General features: G+C 48.1%; 1 protein-coding gene across 4 annotated transcripts in view; it reads left to right on the top strand.

Annotated features, from left to right (window-relative positions):
- Positions 1 to 18,651, top strand: part of RBM44 (RNA binding motif protein 44) — a 350,280-nt gene that overhangs the window by 323,328 nt on the left and 8,301 nt on the right. The gene's annotated exons all lie outside the window — the stretch shown is intronic.

Consider the following 18,651-nt stretch of genomic DNA (forward strand, 5'->3'; position numbering starts at 1 on the left):
TTTGGAGCTTCCCTGGATGACATAATTAAAGATGCCACAGGAGGTAAGAGCACGCTGCTCCCACAATCCAAAAAGGGGAAGGAGCCACGCCGTAGTCAAGGGCCCCTTTTCACCGCGCATAAGCGGGTTTTTTTTCTGTCCGCCCAGTGCGGCAGGTAAAAGGCCTCAGGCCGATAAAGCGCCTGCTCAGGGACAGAGAAGTCCCTGGTTTCGCAAACAAAGCTACGTCCGCATGAAGGTTTGCCCCCACTCATCTTTCGGGTGGGGGGGACATCTTCGCGACCCGGTAGACATCTCGGGTCCCCGACCGGTGGGTTTGCGAAGTAATGTCTTCAGGGTACAAGATAGGATTTCTAACTTGCCCACCAAACAGATTTTTCTCTTATCGTCCATGGACGGACACAGCTCCTTAAATGTTGACAAGTGGGTTAAGTTCCCTGTTTACAGGAGAGGACTAGGCAGAAACATGTTAGATAATTAACCACTTAAGCCCCGGACCATTTTGCAGCTAAATGCCCAGGCCAGGTTTTGCGATTCGGCACTGCGTCGCTTTAACAGACAATTGCGCGGTCGTGCGACGTGGCTCCCAAACAAAATTGGCGTCTTTTTCCCCACAAATAGAGCTTTCTTTTGGTGGTATTTGATCACCTCTGCGGTTTTTATTTTTTGCGCTATAAACAAAAATAGAGCGACAATTTTGAATAAAATGCAATATTTTTTACTTTTTGCTATAATAAATATCCCCCAAAAACATATATAAAACTTTTTTCCTCAGTTTAGGCCGATACGTATTCTTCTACCTATTTTTGGTAAAAAAAAATCGCAATAAGCGTTTATCGATGGGTTTGCGCAAAATTTATAGCGTTTACAAAATAGGGGATAGTTTTATTGCATTTTTATTAATATTTTTTTTTTTTACTACTAATGGCGGCGATCAGTGATTTTTTTCGTGACTGCGACATTATGGCGGACACTTCGGCCAATTTTGACACATTTTTGGGACCATTGTCATTTTCACAGCAAAAAATGCATTTAAATTGCATTGTTTATTGTGAAAATGACAGTTGCAGTTTGGGAGTTAACCACAGGGGGCGCTGTAGGAGTTAGGGTTCACCTAGTGTGTTTACAACTGTAGGGGGGTGTGGCTGTAGAACTGACGTCATCGATCGAGTCTCCCTATAAAAGGGATCTCTCGATCGATGCAGCCACCACAGTGAAGCACGGGGAGCCGTGTTTACATACGGCTCTCCCCGTTCTTCAGCTCCGGGGAGCGATGGAGCGGCTATAAACGACTAGCCGCGCCGTCGTCCCGGATCGCTCCCCGCGGGTATCCGACCGCCGCATGTAGCGGGGGGGGTCCCGATCGGACCCGCGGAAAGGCAGGGACGTACATTTACGCCCATATGCCTGTACGTGCCATTCTGTGGACGTATATATACATGTGGCGGTTGGCAAGTGGTTAAATACATGTTACATTAACAGAATTGAACAGCCCCGCCCAGGGGGCGGTCCCTCCAGACATAACCCTCCTCACTGCAACTTGCAGCCTGTTTTGTTCTGCCTAGCAAGGAGAAGGACATATGGCTCCCTTTGGGCCCAGCGCCCTGAGGAGAAATTTTATTTTATTTTACTTGTTCTTGAATCTTCTTTCAACTGTCGGCTGAGAGACAGGCTGGATAATATAGATCCTTGTAGTCTACTCAGTCCGACCAGCAAGCGTGGACACACCTTTGCAAAGAGGCTTGGTCTGCCACGCCATACCCCATGACTCCTGGGGGGGCGGTGAGATTTGCTCCGAGGTTCACATATGACTCGGCTGTGGTGTTGTCTCACTCACAGTGGACCGGGCCGAAAGCTACCTCCATTTTGGTTGTAGTTCTGTCAGGAATGCATCAGCGAGTCCTCGCTTGGACGGGTAAGTGCAGTCCCTCCTGCTTCGGTGGGTTGGTACGGCTGGGGTTCAGGGGTCCCTTCTCCTCCCTCCCCTGCTCCTTTCCCTTGCTGCATTGCTGAGGGGGCCTTCCTGAGGGGACTGTGTTATCTGGGCTGTGTTTTTTCTTTTTTGTATTGGGCTTTCCTGTGAGGGATTTTTCACTGTTAAAAAGCCCTGTGATGAGCACAGATGTTTATGATTATACTTCAGCAGACGCTGACTGATTGGTGACACCTGTAACGGTTTTGCTTTTTATGCTGTATCTGTGTCTTATCCTTAAATAAAAAAGCCCTAGGAGGCTTTTCCTGTTTAAACACAGGTCCCTGCAGAAGTTATCTCACGGTTCTTTTCCTCTCACAGGCAGCGCTGGGCAGTCTCCTCCTGAGGGAGTCCCCTGGTTACCCCTGGTCAGCGCAGCAAGTGGGTGAGAGGCCCTGAATAGGGCTTTAGGAGCTTTTGTCTATTTGTATGGACAGGTGTGCATATTATAATACACACTATGTAAATATTGGAGTCAGTATCTGGGTCCTTCCCCACATGCTGGTGGTGGCAGCAGGTGTTCGCACCTGGGATTCCCACAGAGTTTTTGTTAGTCCTGGACACAGTTTGTGCCAGGGTGGGGGTGGACTGCGGGCGGTAAAAGAGTGCCCCCTTCCCCCGTTATTTCCTGGGGAATGCTCTGTTATGAAGCCATGGACCAGGTACCTAGTTAAAAAAAAGCAGAATAAAGCATTTATGGGTGCGCTTTTTACTGCTGCAAGGCACTCTCCTAAGCTGCATAGTGCAGCTGGGTTTCCGCCGAGGGCTCTGTCTTTTTTTGTATCACACAAATCAGACCGCTGTGTAGGTTTTTTCCTTCTGTGCCCTTCTTTGATCATTTCTGAGATGCGGAATGAGAAAAGCCGCTGAGGGCTTTTGTAGTCCCTCACCGCCGGGCGGGAACCCCCGCTTATATGGATCTGAATGATAGAAGATCCGAAGTACTGACCCGTTCCATGTTTACCATGCTGGGGTATGGCTTGCGGCCTATTGTGGCCACTACACTGGGGTCTCAGTCGGCGCTGGTGCCATTTTTTGGGAGGTTTTTCAATTACATTGAAAACTCCCATTGGCGCCCATTTTGTCGTAGCCACGCTATGGCGCAGCTTACATTATGCCGGCCATTTTCCTGTTGCCGCGTTCTGAACGCTCGGCGGCCATCTTGGACTAGTCCTGACCCCTAGTGCTGTATACAACTCACGGAGTGAGCATTTTGCACCAGACAGTGGAGAGGCACCAACTCTCTCCTGAGGTTATTAGGCTAGCGGACCAGCTGGTCCAGGGCCTCGTATAGGTCTGTGATGCTTCATTGAATGCTGCGCCCTTGTTATCCAGGGCGTCTGTTTCAGAATGGTTTTATGCACACGGTGGTGTAGTGCGTAACTATTACTTGGCAGCAAGAGAGTCATTGGTTCGAATCCGGACACTGACGCCAATCTGCCTGGAGCTTGCATTGTCGCTCCCTGTGTCTGGGTGGGTTTCCTCCGGGTACTCCGGTTTCCTCCAAAGGCATGTGTGCATACACCTACATAATATACATACACACTATGTGTGTATATTATTTAGGGGCAACCCTCCCAGACCGTTAAAGGCCCAGCTGGGGGACTAATCCGTCCCTGGGTGCGTAAGCCGATCACGCCGGCACCCAAATCCTGCCAATGTATGTAGCCTTCCCTCCCTGTCTCTAGGTGGGAGGGGCGGCTTGCAGCTTCACAATTCGGTGAAACCTCCCTGCTCTCCGACCAGTGGGTCTGCGAGGTGGTCTCTTCGGAGTACTAGATAGGGTTTCCTCCTATCCACAGAACAAAGTTCTTTCCTCGTGTCTTCCTCTCCCGGACTCAGTCGGCCCTGAGTCGCTGGACTTGCGTGGACCTACGGCCACACCTCCCTGAATGTGTCTGGTCTCGGTAGCTACCCAGGGTCGTGCCTGGTGGGAGACCGCCTGGGAATACCTGTCAGGGATCTGCCACCTAAGGGTTAACAGTGCAGGCTGATTCCAATGATTGTCAACAGGCTGCCCTATTTAAACCCCTCAGCAGCACTGTGTCCTTGCTGTTTGATCTGCATCTTATCCGGAGACCTGATCCTGAACCTGCATCATTCTGACCTGGCTTTCTGACTCCACTGCCATCTCCAGTCCTGACCTTCTCTGTTTCCGGTTCCCAGCTGGTGATCGTTTCAGCACCCTTTTACTTATTGGCCATTTTCCTGGAAGGTGTGCAGTTGGAATATTTTGTGACTGCTCTGTTTACCTGTCTGCCAGATCCTCTGTTGCCGAATCCAGCCTGAAATCTGACCATTCCTTGCCTGCTGCTTTTGTCTGTACTGATCCTCTGTGTATGACCTGGCCTGTCTGACTCCTCTCCTGCTGTCGCCTGCATGTGCATGTTGCTCTCAGGCGCACCTGCATCTGGTGACTTGCGTCCGCAGACCTGCATCCTGCTAACCAGTTAATCGGCATCCGATGATCTGCATCCAGCTGACCTGCACCTCCAGCACTTCTCATTAGACTTCATCTCCAATCTCAGAGACTCTGCAGGCACTCATACCCCACTGTGCTCCTACGGTCACTGTCTCAACCCCAGTGATCCCGGAACCAGGGCGGTACGAGAGGTCTCCCTCTGCACGTCAGGCTCACTCCCAAGGTACGTGTCAATACCAGGTGCTGTCTACTGGTCATTGTCCTACTATTTTAGGTGATCAGGCTATGCTTCTCCTTGTGGTCGACCGATCTGGTTTCAGCCGGACAACGCCACGGCCGTGGCTTCGGTCTACCATCAGGTATGCCGGCAGGCGGACTACTGGAGTCGCCAGATGCTGGACCAGGGCGACTGGTCTTTGTGCTTGGGGTGTTTCGGCTCCCTTGCAGGAGGTGAGCCTCATAGGGCATGGATCTCCTGGCCGCTCGTCTCCGCCGCAAGGGTGTCAAAGTTAGTGGCCAGGTCTAGTGATCTGGTACAGACACGTCAGTCGCGCTGGTGGCCCTGTGGGGTCTGTATCAGTGATTTTTTGCCATTCCTCCATGGTAGTTGCTTCCTCGGCTGCTCCACAGAGTGGAGGCTGAGGAGATCCCGATGATTCTAATCGCTCCAGATTGACCTTGGCGTCCTTGGTACGCTGATATCAGGCGCCTGGTAGCGGAGGTACCCTGGCGGTTGCCAGGGCAGGAGGTTCCTCTGTCTCAAGGTCCCATACTTCCTCCTGTTGTGCAGTCATTGACTTGCTCAACATGGTTACTCTCAACAGGGCACCATAGTCTTCTTCCGGAGGATCTACGTCGCACCTCTCTTGGTGCGAAGGGATGGAGTGAGGTCCATGGACGTACTCGGTGTCCAGAGTCCTGCTGTTTTTAAAGCTTGAAGTGGATCTAAAAATTGCTTAAAGCACCGTTTGGGGGCAGATTCCAGCCTTGGCTGTGTTCTTTCTGTGGCCTTTTTGTGGCCCGTTCCCTGGTGGGTCCCCTTTTTTTGTGTGCAGGGGGTTTGTCATATACTTTCCCCTCTTGGCCCATCTCTTCTCCCATGAGTTTTGACTCTGGTGCTCTCGGTTCTTCAGGAACCTTCCTTTTGGAAACATCAGAGAGATTTTCTCTTGACACTATCTCAGAAGGTGCCCCCTTTAGTGGCCTTTACCTCTGTTAGAGGGGTTTCTGAGTTGGCGGTCTTGTCTTGCAAGCCGCCATGCTTGATCCTCCATAAGGATTAGGTGATGGTGCGCCCGCGACCTTCCCTTCTTCCGAAGGAGGTTTCGGTCTTTCATACTTTAGGCGTGGTACGCGCTTTGCGGGTATACCAGCCTACTACGGCTCAGTTTCGGAGCTTCTGACTCTTTTGTGTTGGTGTCTGGTCCACAAAAGGGCCTGGCGGTCTCGTCGACCACCATTTCTCGGTGGATCAGGCAGGCCGTCATACAGGCCTATGCTCCTAAGGGGCGGGCCCCCCTTTCCGGTCACGGCACTTTCGACTAGGGCAATTGGTGCTTCCTGTTTTTTTTTTTTTACGACATCATGCGTCGGTCTCACAGGTGTGCGAGGCGGCGATTTGCTCGTCTGTTCACGCTTTTTCCAGAATTTACATGGTTGCTGTGAGTGCATCTTATGTTTTTTTCAGCCGCTAGTTTGTGCCGGCGGCTGTTTAAAGTTGCACCTCCTAGTTGACCTGTTTGGAATGAATCCTGATTGATCAGAGTGGATAAGGCTCTCAATACACCCTTTTAAGCGATCTGCCAGTACTTTGGCAAGGATTTTTGCATCTGTACAAAGCAATGATATTGGGCGGTAGGAAATCGGGTCTAGTTTATCCTTTCCCTCTTTATGGATTACAACAATCGTTGCCTCCATCATGGAGGAGGGAAGCTGCCCTTCTAAAAAAGCACTTTTCAATGTCTGAAGCAATTCTGGTAGCAAAGCTCCACCAAAGCGCCTATAGATCTCTATTGGGAGCCCGTCCGGGCCGGGTGCTTTGTGGCTAGACATCCCCGCTACTGCCCTCTGTAATTCTTCCAATGTAACTGGAGAGTCCAACTTTTCCCTATCTTTATCTGATAGTGTTGGGGTTGGGATTCCCTGGAAGAAGATTTCCATTCCTTCGTTTGCTCCCCTTGATTTGTAGAGAGATTTATAAAAGCCGTGGAATATTTGTCTTATCTCACTACCGTCCGTAAAGATATCACCTGTTAAGGACCTAATTGCCAAAATATTTGAAGAGGGGGAGTTGGCCCGAGTCAACAAGGACAAGACTCGCCCCACTTTCTCCCCCTCCCCAAATTGGGTTTGTCTTTGAAATATTCGATGGTTCTCTGCCTTTCTCATAGTAGCCATTTTATAGACCTTCTGTTTGTCGAGCCACTCTCTTTGCCTGCTTGGGGACGGGGTCTCAATATATCTTTGTTCGGCTACCATCACTTCCCTTCTAAGGTCCTCCTCCCATATCCTAGACTCTCTCTGTACCCTTGCCACTCTCTGGATTAGCAAACCCCTCAAATAGGCCTTCAGCGAATCCCAGACCACTCCAGGCTTTGCCGAGCCTGTGTTTATTTCGACATATTCTTTCAGGCTATTTAACAGCTCCTGTGAGTCTCCCAACAGCTCAAGCCAGTATGGACTAATTTTCCACTCTCTTTGAGAGGTTTTCTTACTCCTCCTAATCACTAAGTCCAATGGTGAGTGGTCTGAGATTCCCCTTGGCCCATATTCTATCTTCTCAACCATGTCCAGAGCCAACTCGTTTCCCAAGGCCATGTCGATTCTGGACAAAGTAGCATGGGAGCTAGATAGACAAGAATATTGTCGGATACAAGGATGTCGGGTACGCCAAATGTCCTTTAATCCCATCTCATCCAGAAATTGGGCCAGTCGGCTCCCTTGTTCCATATTTGAATCGTATGTCGAGGGGAATCTGTCATAGGCTCTGTCTAGCACTTCATTATAGTCTCCCACTGCTATTAAGGGAATGTCAGTTTTGTCCAACATAAATTCCACCAATTTCTGTAGGACATCAAACTTAAATGGGGGGGGGATATAAATATTGGCGATAATATACTGCTTATTTTCAATAGAGCAAGCCAGGAACACATACCGCCCCTGCTCGTCTATCGAACTTCTCTCACATGTAAATGGCACACCTTTCCCCACCATTATGCTCACTCCTCTCGAATATGAGGAGTGTACGGAATGGTAGCGAAACGGGAATTTTCGTAGACCCAGTTGGGTCATCGTGTCCTTGGTCAGGTGTGTCTCCTGTAAGCAGAGTATCCCTGGCCCCCTTCCCTCCATTGAGGCCAGCACCAGTGCTTTCTTAGTGGGGTCCCCTAGCCCTCGTACGTTCCATGATTTAATCCTCAAAGCCATGGACTAAATAAAGTAGTAATGACATAAAATAAGCATAGTATCCAATTTTTTCTCATCCCCTTCTCTCTCCTCTTCCCCATCCCTCTGCCACTTATCAAAACCAAGACCTCTCCTCTCCTCTATAATGACCAAGATACCTCTTTCCCCCAAAATTCCCTCCCACTTTTCCCCTCCCCCCTCCCATCCTCCCCCCTCCCCAATCTCCCCTCCCCCCTGCCCACCTGGGCTTCCCCATAGGGCTTCACCTGTGACCTCACCACCCTCACCTAACCACAACCATCCTCCCATTCTCGCACTTATTCACCTCTCTCCCTCAGCAGAGGAGCGAGAGCCTCTCATCTCCCCCCCCCCCCATCCCCCTACTCAAATTCAAGTTCCGAGCCTCCATCTCTCAGGGCCAAGAAAGAGAATATCTGCCCCCCCCCCCCCCCCAAAAAAAAAAAAAAAACAAACAAACAAAAAAAAAAAACAAACAAACAAAAAAAATTAAAAAAAAAAAAAATTAAAAAAAAAATAAAAGGGGGGGAAAAAGGGGGGGAGTAAAGAAAGGAGGAAGGAGAAGGGGGACTCCACGGTTGATCAAATTAGTCAATTTAGTCCAATTATCGATCAACTTACCCAACCTACATAATTGGAGTCATTAGCGTAATAAGAGTGAACATAGTACCCCCCTACCCCCGAGTTAGTTGGGTAAACCAATTATCCGTGTGTGTGGTAACTCAGGCAGACTAGAACCTCTAATAATGTATAAATAAGCATAATACAAAAAATGTCAATAAAAGTGTCAATTGATTCAAAGCAACACCCTCTATACCCCAAATGCCCCCCTTCCCCTTACAGAAAAAGACGGGTCCCCCTCCCTCACCACCTACCCCCTCTCCCTGAAACAAGAAGAGAAAGCCTCAAAGTAGTGGAATATTTAGTGCCGTTAATCTTATAGTGCAAGTTTCCTTGTATACACAATCGAACTATATATATATATATACACATAAAAAAAATATATAAAATATATGCCCCCCTCCCCCCACCACCTACCCCCCCTCCCTCTCCCTGTAGCAAGAAGAGAAAGCCTCAAAGTAGTGAAATACTTAGTGCCATTAGTCTTATAGTGCAAATTTTCTTGTATACCCAAACAAACAAAAAAAAAAAAAAAAAAGGGCCAATTGTCTGTAGATATAAAAGCTTAAAAAACTTAAACAGATCAAGATCATTAGCAATTTACAAGTCAACATTGTATGGCTATATAAGCAACAGTAAGTGACAGTGGGTACGTATCACGCCCTAGCTAAAAGAAAAAAAAAAACCCCAAAAATAGTGAGTCATTATAGTCATTATAGTGTTATTATTCTATAATATTATTCTCCTTGTGTACTCAATCAAAATGTGAAAACCCCCCCCCCCCCTCCCCACAAAATAGTGAATCTTTATAGTGTTATTCATCTTGTGGTGTTTTTCTCCTTGTGTAAACAATCAAGTTGTGAAAAAAAAAAAAGAGAAATTATTTCGGTAGCATAGCTACTACCTAACAAAAAAAAAAAAAAAAGGGGGATGTCCTTCCAAGCAAAAAAGGAGGGGAGACATATAGTTATGTTGTATTAATGTCTAGAGATCCTTGCTGTTTACCTCCAGCCATTGTGCCACCTCTGCCGGTGAGTTGAAAAAAAAAGTCCTGCCCAGGGCTATAACCCGTAGCCGGGCCGGGTACTGTAAGGCATATACCACCTTGTGGTGCTGTAGGGTACGTTTTATTTGCGTAAATTCGGCTCTGCGTTTTTGCAAATCGAGAGAGAAATCGGGGTAAAAGGAAATTCTCACTCCCTCATACATGATATCTCCCATTTCCCTGGCTTTTTGGAGCAGGGTGACTTTGTCGCCATAATAGAAGAACTTAAAGAGTAATGATCTAGGGCGCCCTCCTTCCTGCGGGGGTTTGAAAGGAACCCGATGAGCCCTTTCAATAGAAAAAAATGACGAGAACGTGGCTGGGCCAAAAATGTCCCTAAGCCAGCCCTCCATGAAAGCTATAGTGTTGGATCCCTCCCTGCGTTCCGGAAGACCAATCACTCGAACATTATTCCTTCGAAGTCTATTCTCGACTTCGTCCAATTTGGCTGCTTGTTGATTCGTTTTCTCCTGTAGACCCCTGAGTTCCTTCTCAAAGGGGTACAGGGTATCCTCCACCGTACTCACTCGTTCTTCCAAGGTGGTAACTCTTTCCACAGTTTTGCGTATATCCTGATGTATTGAAACAAGCTCATCACTCAAGTTCTTTAACTGATTATCAAAGCCCACCATGTATTGCTTACAGTCATTAACAGCTCGCAAGACATCCCTCAATGTGGAGTCTTCTACTAGTTCAGGGCCGGGTACGGTAATATGATCAGGTATCGTAAGCGTAGCCAATGCAGACGCAGCTCCATGTACCTCCCCCCCAGGTCCTTTAGTAGTAGTCAAGGCTTTAGTCCCAGTTAAATTTGTGGGGTTAGTTGATTTAGAGCCCACCGACCCCTGACTTTTCCTAACCCCCGATGAGCCCACGGAGCCCTTGGGCTGTGTAGCTGGTGGTGATGGGCCTCCTTTAGTGGGCGTTTGGGATATGGGCTGAGATGGATGAAAGAAACGGTCCAGTTTAGCCGCTGCAGCCTGGCCACCCCTCTCCTTTCCCTTAGCGGACCGTGTGGTAGGGGCTCCTTCTAAATTTTGCAGGTCCTCAGGCCCACGTTTATTAGTCATGGTAAACATGGAGGAGAAAGAAAAAAAAAAAAAAGGGAGAGGGAGATACAAAGGAAAATATCCCAACTATATTAAAAGGAAAGGAGGGGGGACAAGTCTCCCAGGGGCTCCCAAGGACTTTCTAGGACCCCGTATCTGAAGATAGTCTATTATTAATAAAAAGGAAACACGGAGATTCACACTGTTTCCAACGCAATGGGCAATAAGCACCGAGAACCACCAAAGAGCATTAAATACTTGTCCCTGCGTATTTCAGAAGTTGTCTCCTTACCAATACCCTCGCATGCAAAGTGACTCTTTCCACTTTGCCTCTATGCAATCCTCTGGTAGCTCTAATAATACCCCTGGGATCTCTCCCCCACTCTCAATGGCTCAGCTGAATCCCGATCCTCAGTGTAAGGGAGAACAGCAGCCAAAAGACTCTTGTATGTATTCAAAATAGTCCACACAAATGGGAGAACAAATTGATCTTCCTTTTTTTTTTTTTTTCCTTTCTTTCCCCTTTCTTAAGGAATGTTCAAATCCTCTCCTTTCCCTTCCTTTCCTCTCCCCCCTTCTTAAACAGTAGTTGAGATCGCTTTCATTGTTCCTTTAATAATAATGATCTATTAATGTCAGAAAGAGAGAGGAGCCACAAAGACAAAATCCCAAATGCCAAATGTTCAAGCAGCTACCAGGGAACTGCTAGGTGGTTTATACTTGCGCGTTGGAGCAGGCTTCTCCTTACCAGTACCTCCACTGCAGATAACAGTCTATTATTAAGAGTCAATAATTTGGGAAGGAGGGACATTCAGCAGTGTTACTGTACTGGAAGCGTAAGTGACCCCCAAGGAGGCTTGAGTGGTTATCGCTACAGCAGATTCAAATTGAAAGACAGTCCCCTTTAAGCAGGCTAAGAATGTTTACTAAGGCAAATAGTGCAGATACTAAAACGAGAAGCATAGATAGCCTTAAATGTTTGTCCCTGCATGTGGCAACAGATGTCTTCTTACCAGTACCCTGGCGCGTAATGTAACAGTCCCCCGCTGGGTCCGGTAGTGTCTCAGCTGGATCCAGTCTCTCTCCTCCGGTTCACCGGTTCACCTCCCAATCCGCACAGCCTCACAGTAGACAGCGCAGCAGGAAAACACGCAGGAAGACACGCTCGCGAGATTCTGAAGTCTCGCGAGATCCCGGGAGGCAGCCCGAGCCGGCTCCGTCCAAGCAGGGAAACACAGCCAGGGGACCCGCTCACAGTTTGACACCCAGCGGCGTCTGATCTCCGACTCCCAATCGGCCGAGCAAGGTCCGAACAGGAGGTAAGGCTCAAAGGCTAAGGGCTATAATTGCCGGGGATAGAGTTCCATTTTCAGGTGTTGTACAGCGGCATGGTTTTCACACAGGAGAGGGGAGGCGAGGTCCTCGCTCACTCACACCATCTCACACCATCTCTCTCGCTCTCGCTCTCACACCCTCCTGCATCCGGTCACGCCCTCAACTAGCAAAAACATCAGAAGAGCCTTCTTAAATATACAGATCCCCATTGATAATGAGGGCCCTAGAGCTCTGCTGGCTTTAGACGCCGCTAAAGCTTTTGATAGTATCGAGTGGCCATACCTATGGAAGGTATTAGAAAGCTTTGGATTTGGCCCAACATTTATTAAGTGGGTCAAACTCCTATACAGCGAACCACGAGCAAAAATTAAAATCAACGGTGAAGTCTCAGATATATTTGAGCTTGAGAGAGGGACGAGACAGGGCTGTCCCCTTTCACCGCTTCTGTTCGCACTTGCTATGGAACCTCTTGCTATCAAAACCAGATTAAATAAAGACATACAAGGATTTAGAAGGGGTACAGAGGAGGACAAGATATCGCTTTTTGCGGACGATGTCCTGTTTTTTATAGGAAATGTGGATAGCTCGTTGATTACAGTGGTCCAAATGATTAAGGAGTTTGGAAGATTCTCGGGGCTAAGTGTGAATTGGGATAAGTCGGCCCTACTCCCATTAGATCCGCTGGGGGTTCAGACAATCGCCGAAATGCCCCAACTGAAAATATCAACAAAATTGAAATATTTGGGGGTTTGGATCACTAGTGAAGTTAAGGAGTACACCACTAATAATATAGCTCCACTATTGTTGAGACTGAGATTAAAGAAGGATGTCTGGGGCCGCTTCCCCCTCTCTGTAGCTGGGAGATGCAACCTGATAAAAATGATCTGGCTACCCCAGATACTGTACGTTCTCCACAACTCTCCAATTTGGGTGAACCAAATATGGTTCAAACGAATGGAAACATTATTCAGGGAGTTAATGTGGAAGGGAGGCCAGGCCAGAATTAGATTGCAGACTATGCAGCTCCCGGTGAAGGAGGGGGGGATGGCGGTCCCACACCCTAGAACATATTTTTTGGCATCTCAGTTGCAACACATGGTGGGTTGTGGTATTCAAAATTCGGGTAATAACGACTTTAGATTAATCCTATTAAGGTCCCCACATAAAATCCTAATAGAAGCCCTGGAGGCAGACTCACTTCACTATCAGTGCCCAACTGTAAAGCTAATCAACAAGGTGTGGCAAACTACTAAAGCTTTGCTGGGATATACTGGTGTAACTGAGTATGCCCCCCTTGGGCATAATGAAAACTTGACAGAACTTAAAGATATTGAAATCCCTAAGATCTGGGAGAATCAGGGGATAACACGGGTATTACATATGTATGAGGGAGACTTAATTAAAACGTTTTCGAAATTGAGGAGTGAATTTAACATACCAAATAAAACATTCTTTAAATATTTACAAGTCAGGCACGCCCTCCAAACCCAATTTAAGATCCATCCGATGGTTAGGACCCATACCCCTGAGCTCCTTAAAATGATTCAGACTAATATTACAAAAGGTCAAATTTCTGTACTGTACGGGAAATTGGGGGCTAAAGCTATAAGTCAAACTGGGGTCTCTAAAAGCCGAGAAAGATGGGAAAGAGACATTGGATTGCTAACCTCTGAGCAGTGGAACCAAATCTTACAGAGAGGAACATTGGTGTCAATTGCCCCTGCGCAGAGATTGTCCCATCTATTTCTACTGCACAGGGTCTATTACACCCCTAAAAAAATGTTTGTATTAGGCTGGAATGCAAATGATGAATGCCCCAGATGCAAAGCAATTGGAGATTTTATCCACATGTTCTGGAGATGCCCCAAGCTTTTTAGATATTGGATAGAAGTGATAAATAGGATTAATAAGATCTTTAAGACCTCTTTAGAGCCGGAGGCCAGAACTTGCCTACTAGGGGACACGGAAGAACATAGAATCCCTGCAGGAGCACTGGAAAGCGTGCTTAGGTGCCTCTTCCAAGCTCGGAAGCTAATAGCACAGAGATGGCAAGCGCATGCTCCTCCAACAGTTGAGAACTGGGTTGAAAACATCAATGCTCTGATTTGGTGCGAGAGGGTGGCCTTTATTAAGCAAGGAAATTACAACAGGTTTAGAAGAGTGTGGGAGCCTTGGCTGACAGAAATGGGAATATCTGTAGAGAGATAGTCTCTATAGGGGGATCACAAACCCCCTCTTACCCCAGTAGATGATAAAACCGAATGACAAGGATAAATTAATCTAATAGCGCTCTCTCCAGTTTTGGATATGCTGGATTCCCTTTCCAGGTCTTTGAGATTAGACCCTTTTTCCTTTTTTGTGTTTTTTATCTCTTTTTGCGCTCTTTCTTAATTTACTCTTTTTTTACCCCCTGTCAACCAAACAAAAGACAATTTAGACCAAGATATCTGCCTCAACTTTTTTATAAATAAATTTATAATATTAATAGGGAGGGTGGGAGGGGGGGAGAAGAGAGGGAAGGGATGGGGTAAATTAAGGAATTTAAATGAAATATGCTTGGCTATATGTAGAAATACAATGTAACTGCACCAGACAATGTAAACTATAGCTATGTAAACATATAAATCTGTAGATATGTCTATTTTTTGGAAAACAATAAAGAAAAATTAAGATAAAAAAAAAAAAAAGTTGCACCTCCTCCGTTGAGGAGCTCTGCTTGTTTTGGGGTGAAGTTAAAATTGGTTTTACTGATATATTTCCCACCCCTCGTTTTTTGACACTGCTTGGGGACGTCCCACTTGTCAAGATTTAAGGAGCGGTGTCCGTCCATGGACGATAAGAGAAAATAGGATTTTTTGTACTCACCGTAAAATCCTTTTCTCTGAAGTCCATGGACGGACACAGCTCCCACCCCTCCTTTTTAGGTTTGTACTGCTTGTTACGGACTGAGGCTGCAAGCTGCAGTGAGGAGGGTTATGTCTGGAGGGACTGCCCCCTGGGCGGGGCTGTTCAACTCTGTTAATGTAACATGTATTTAACATGTTTCTGCCTAGTCCTCTCCTGTAAACAGGGAACATAACCCACTTGTCAAGATTTAAGGAGCTGTGTCCGTCCATGGACTTCAGAGAAAATAATTTTATGGTGAGTACAAAAAATCCTATTTTTTCCCTCCAACCTCAGGCTTCCTCCGGATCGCCGGAAGGATCTGTCGGGCGCTGTCCAGGATCTGCTGGTCAGGGTAGTGGTTGTACCGGTTCCCTCAACGAAACGTTTCAGGGGTTTTACTCCAATCTGTTTGTAGTGCCCAAGAAGGAAGGGGTCTGTCCAATCCTGGACCTCAAGGCCCTCAATTGCTTTGTCAAAGTACAAAAATTCAGTATGGAGTCGATTCGCTCAGTAGTGGCAGCGCTCCATCAGGGGGATTTTCTAGCATCCTTGGATATCAAGAACGCGTACTTGCATATCCCCATATGCGCAAAACACCAGAGATTTCTGCGTTTTGCGATCGGGGAGGACCACTTTCAATTTGTGGCCCTCCTGTTCGGCCTGGCCTCAGCACCGCGGGATTTCACCAAGGTGCTCGCCCCGATTCTGGCCCTGCTGCGGCAGCACGGGATCGCTATCGTGAGATACCTGGACGACCTTCTGAGAGCTTCCTCAAGCTCAGAGTTAGAAGAGGACGTGTCTATCACCTGTCAGACCCTCCGAGAATTCGGGTTGGCTACTGAATATCCAGAAGTCAATACTGGTATCGTCTCAGCGGCTGGAATATCTGGGGTTAGTCCTAGATTCCCCCTGAGGCGAGAGTTTTACTCCCAATGGAAAAACTACAGACACTGCAATCTGCGGTGCAGCGGTTGGCGACCCAGAAATGGGCGTCGCTTCGCTTTTGCATGAGAGTGCTGGGTCTGATGGTGGCCTCTTTCGAGACAGTTCCGTATGCCCAATTCCACACCCGAGTGTTGCAGAAAGAGATTCTGTCACGTTGGAACAAGCTTCCTTCGTCTCTGGATTACCAGATTCGGGTGAGTCGACTGGTCAATTCCTCCCTAGTATGGTGGCTGACATCTCCGGTACTTCGGACCGGAAAATCGTTTCTGCCGTGTCATTGGACAGTGATCCGGCTGGGGGGGTGTCCAGTCAGCCCAGGGGCGCTGGACCCAGGAGGAGTCCCGCCTTCCAATCAATGTACTGGAGCTCCGAGCGATCAAGTTGTGTCTCTCCAAGTGGTCTCTGGGTCTGCAAGGCCGACCGGTCAGAATCCAGTCCGTCCATGGCGTACGTTAATCATCAGGGGGGCACACGAAGCTTGGCTGCAGCGACGGAAGTCGCGCACATCCTCCGGGGGGCCGAAAGTTACGTTTTCCGGCTCTGTCGGCGGTGTACATTTCGGGGGTGCTGAACTGGCAAGCCGACTACCTAAGTCGCCAAAAGCTAGACCAAGGAGAATGGTCACTACACCCGGAAGTGTTTCAAAGTCTGTGCCGAAAATGGGGCACTCCAGACGTGGACCTACTAGCGTCCCATCTCAATCGGAAGGTGTCACGGTTCGTGACCAGGTCGTGGGACGCGTTGGTGGCGCCATGGGGTCACTATCTCCTAATATACGCCTTCCCTCCCCTGCAGCTTCTTCCTTGCCTGCTGCGCAGGGTGGAAGCCGAGGAGATACCAACAATTCTGATCGCTCCGGATTGGCCGCGCCATTCCTGGTACGCGGACCTGGTGCGTCTGGTGGTAGACGTCCCTTGGCGTCTACCCCTGAGAGAAAATCTTCTGTCGCAGGGTCCGATCTTCCACCCTGCTTTACAGTCGATGGCTTTAACGGCGTGGCTGTTGAGAGCCAGGTGTTGAAGGACCGAGGTCTTTCGGGCTCTGTGATCTCTACCATGCTACGAGCACGGAAGTCCACTTCACGAAAGATTTACCATCGTACGTGGAAGGCCTACATCTCTGTGTGAAGAGATGAAATGGCATCCCCGTACATACGTGATGTCCCGGATTCTGCTGTTCTTACAGCGTGGAGTGGATCAGGCTCTCGCCTTAAGTACGGTTAAGAGTCAGATATCGGTTCTAGCTGTCTACTTTCAGTGACCCTTGGCGGCGCACTCCTTGGTGCGTACGTTTGTGCAGGGGGTCCGGCATGTGGCCCCTCCTGTGCGTCCTCCACTGCCTCCATGGGACTTGAATTTAGTTATTTCGGTGCTTCAAGAAGCTCCGTTTGAGGACATTCGGAAGATTCCTTTGTTGACTCTGTCCCAGAAGGTGGTTTTTCTGGTAGCAATTACCTCGGTCAGATGAGTATCTGAACTGGCGGCCTTGTCCTGCAAGGCTCCTTACTTGGTCATCCATAAGGATAAGGTGGTGCTGCGGCCGCAGCCATCATTCCTTCCAAAGGTTGTTTCGGCTTTTTACATTAATAAGGACATTGTTTTGCAATCCTTATGTCCTCAGCCGAAAAACCTGAAGGAGGCCACTTTAAATTCCTTGGACGTGGTTCGGGCCCTACGAGTGTACTTGTTTGCTACGGCTCCGTTTCGGAAGTCGGACTCACTGTTCGTGTCGGTAACTGGTCCTAAGAAGGGTCTGGCGGTCTCGTCGGCCACCATTTCTAGGTGGATCAGACAGGTCGTGCTCCAGGCCTATGCCCTAAAGGGGCGAGCGCCTCCCTTTCAGGTTACGGCGCATTCGACCAGGGCGATTGGTGCCTCTTGGGCTTTCCGCCATCAAGCGTCTGTGTTACAGGTGTGTAAGGCAGCCTACTGGTCGTCAATCCACGCCTTCTCAAAATTTTACAAGGTGGATGTAAGTGCATCTTCGGATGCCTCCTTTGGCCGCAAGGTTTTACAGGCGGCAGTTTAAGTTTGAAGTTCCTCCATTGAGGAACTCTGGTTTGTTTGGGGTGAAGCTTGGTTTGCTGTGTTTTTTTCCCACCCCTCGAAAAATTTTGACACTGCTTGGGGACGTCCCTAAGGTCAATGCTGCTGTGTCCGTCCATGAACGGAAGAGAAAATAGGATTTTTGTACTCACCGTAAAATCCATTTCTCTGAGTTCATGGACGGACACAGCACCCACCCCTCCTTTGTTTGTACTGCTTGTTTACGAACTGGGGCTGCATCATGCAGAGAGTAGGATGTACCCGGGGGACCCGCCCCCTGGGAGGTCCTATTTTTTCCACATATACCTCGAATTTAGCTTTCTTGTCTGCTTAACCACTTACAAACCAAATTTTCCCCATTAATGACCAGGCCATATTTTGCGATGCGGCAGTTTTTATATTTTGCGCTATAAGCCAAAAAGAAGCGATAATTTTGAAGAAAACATTTTTTTTTTTGCTATAATAAAAAATCCCCCAATGGCGGTGATCTGAGATTTTTAGCGGGACTTCAACATTTTGGTGGACAGATCGGACCCTTTTGACACTTTTTTGGGGCCATTGACATTTATGCAGTATAAATGTCACTGGAAGGAAAGGGGTTAAAGAAAAAAAAGATATTTACTTACCAGAAATGGCGGTTGCTCTGCGGATGTTCCTAATCTGCCTCTGCTCATACCACGGCAAGTCTTCTTCCTCGTCCTCCCCGCCTTGTCTTGTGCCTTCTGGGAACTGTGTGTATCCCAGAAAGCAGCCGCCCATTCACAAAAGCGCAGTGAGACTCGCGCATGCGCAGTAGGAAACAGGCAGTGGAGCCTTGTGGCTTCATTGCATGTTTCCCCTTAGTAAGGACGGGGATCTGTTTTCATTGACAGATCCCCATTCTGGCTCTGTTTCCCGCGATCACGGGT

Source organism: Rana temporaria, chromosome 6, assembly GCF_905171775.1.
Source record: "Rana temporaria chromosome 6, aRanTem1.1, whole genome shotgun sequence".
Lineage (NCBI taxonomy): Eukaryota > Metazoa > Chordata > Amphibia > Anura > Ranidae > Rana > Rana temporaria.